The sequence below is a fragment of the Chiloscyllium plagiosum genome, chromosome 27 (genome assembly GCF_004010195.1).
Source record: "Chiloscyllium plagiosum isolate BGI_BamShark_2017 chromosome 27, ASM401019v2, whole genome shotgun sequence".
NCBI lineage: Eukaryota > Metazoa > Chordata > Chondrichthyes > Orectolobiformes > Hemiscylliidae > Chiloscyllium > Chiloscyllium plagiosum.
The window spans coordinates 27,915,234-27,918,135 of record NC_057736.1 but is presented as its reverse complement, the minus strand read 5'-3'; positions in this window follow the sequence as shown (position 1 = coordinate 27,918,135).

Sequence of the window (2,902 nt, the reverse complement as noted above, 5' to 3'; positions counted from 1 at the left end):
GGCGGCTCTCTGTGTGGAGTTTGCACATTCTCCCTGTGTCTGCGTGGGTTTCCTCCGGGTGCTCCAGTTTCCTCCCACAATCCAAAAATGTGCAGGTTCGGTAAATTGCCCATAGTGTTAGGTGAAGAGGTAAATGTAGGGGAATGGGTCTGGGTGGGTTGCGCTTCGGCAGGTCGGTGTGGACTTGTTGGGCCGAAGGGCCTGTTTCCACACTGTAATCTAATCTACACTAACCGTATTCTTTTTCCCCCAGTCTCCTCCTCCTGGGGCCCCACAGGCACCCATACTGATTCCCACAGTTATACCAAGGCCCTGATTAATATTGCTGATAAGTTAGCGTCACTATAATTTAAAAAGGGCTGCTACGTCTTGTAAAACTGTTCCATTTTGTGGTGCACCATATTTGTGAGGTAATCTTGGGGGAGATGCTCCAGCACCAGCCCACGCCACCCCATAAGACCTGGTGGCTTTTCTGACGTCCAGTTCACCAGAATATTTTTTTCTCGCACAGTGGGTAAGAATATTACCCAATCTCTTCCCATGCTCACCTAGAGAGGGCAAATTTGGCAACCCCAAAAGGAGAAATTCCAGATCCACATTACTTTAAATGCCCAGGATAACCTTTAGCTCCTTTACTATAGCATTCCAGTATCTCTGGATTCTTACAACAGGACCAGTAACAGTGTGTAAGAGTGCCTGTAACTAATTTTATATTTGGGACGCCCTGATGATACTCCTCTCTTGAACTTAGCTAGCCTCTTTGGTGTCTTATGAGCCCCTGTGTAAGATCTTCAATTGCATGGCCTGCGCTCTGTTACATATTGAGATTTTCCTTACATTCCTCCAGATGTCTTCCCATATCTCCCATGAAATATCCTCTCCTAACTCTCGATTCCATGTCCTACAAAGTCCTTCCATGTCCCCCAGGGCGCGACCTTTCTGTAAGTGATATAAAGTACTGAGTGAAAGAGCACCCGTAGACTGGAATATTCTTTTCTCCATGTCTGATTTGTGACACTGAACCAGGATCATGGTCTTCCTCTGTCTGTAGTCCCTTATCTCGAAATACTGAAAAAGGTCCCTATTAGACAATCCATATTTGTGACTTAACTGACTAAATGACATTAGGACTTCCCTCCCAAATAAGTCTCCTAGGCAGAAGATTCCCTTATTCACCCATGCCTTAAAGCTGGAGTCCATTGTCCCAGGTTTAAATCCTTGGGCCCACCAATAGGGTAAATGGCAAAGTCTTAGACCAATTGCCCTCATCTTGCCTCATTATCCTCTAGGCTTTTACTGTATTAAAAATAATTGGACTTTTACACTGCTCGGTCATGGATTTCTTCTTGTCCATGATTAATAAATTAATTAAAGGACATTTCGACTGTGAGATTTCAATATCAAGCCAAATTGACTCCAAATTCCCCCCGTATCCTGTCACCAACATATGTTAACAAAGCACTTATTTGGTACTTTTTCAATTCTGGGAGATCCACCCCTCCCTCAGCCTGCGAAAGCTACAATTTAGTGAATTTAATTAGAGTTCACTTGTGGCACCAAATAAAGAACCCTAGCCAACCAGTAAGGCTCCATAACACTTGTCTCAGTAACAACAACGGGAGCATTCTCAAGGGGTACAGCAGTCGAGGAAGAACATTCATCTTAATCAGGGCTATTCGGCCCAACTATGATAACGGTAAAACCTCCTACCACTGCAAATCCTGTTTTATCCTCTCTAGTAATTGCACAAAGTTAGCTTTGTACAGTTGGTGGAAGGAAGGGGTAATAAAAATTCCCAAATACAAAAAACCTTTTGGCAACCATCTAAACGGGAATTGCATTCCATCCTTCAGGTTAGGCACCACCGCTAATCCCCCAGTCGGCATGGGTTCCGATTTTATAAAATTGATCCTGTAACCTGAGAAACCACCATATGAATTAATTGTTTGGATCAGTTGAGGAACAGACTTCTCTGGAGTGGTCAAAATTAAAAGCACATCGTCAGCATAAAGGGTGATCTTATGTTTCCCCCATTCTCACCTTTGGTGCTACTATTTCAAGATCCCTCCTGATAGCTTCGGCTAACGGTTCAATCACCAAGGTAAATAACAGCGGTGATAAAGGACACCCCTGTCAATTACCTCTTCCAATATTAAAGTTATTTAATTAATACCGTTTGTAATGACTGCCGCCTTAGGATCATTATACAGTACTGTCACCCCTCTGGCAAAGGATCCCCCCAAACCAAAGCGCTCTAGGATCTCAAATAGATGCGGCCATTCTATCCGACCAAATGCCAAACCCAAAATCAATCTTTGTTGGCATACCTGCGCTATGTTCAGTACTCTCCTAATATTGTTGGAGGGGCTACGGCCCTTAACAAAACCTGTCTGGTCTTCTTTTATTATATGGGGCAGGACCTTCTCCAACCTCAGGACCTGCGTCTTGGATAAAATTTTGAAATCTATATTCAACAGCGAAATTGGTCTACACGAAGTACATTCTTTGGGTCCTTCCCTTTCTTTAAAATGAGGGAGATATTAGCCTCCCTAAGAGAGGGCGGCAGACAATCCTGTGTATATGAATAGTTGTACATCCCCAGAAGTGGTTCCATTAACATGTTTATGAATTCCTTATCGAATTCAGTTGGGAATCCATCTGGCCCCGGTGCTTTACCATCCTGGAGATGCCTTATTGCTTCCTGTACTTCCTGTACCATTAAAGGCGCATTCAACAAGGAAACATGCTCCGTACTTATACTGGGGAGGTTCAGATTTTCAAAAAAGGACTGCATTTCATTGTACCATGTTCGCCTCCCACCCCCCAACCGATATAGCTCTGCAAAGTCTTCCCTAAACCTAACATTGATGTTTTTCAACTAGCGGGTAATTGTACCAGCCTT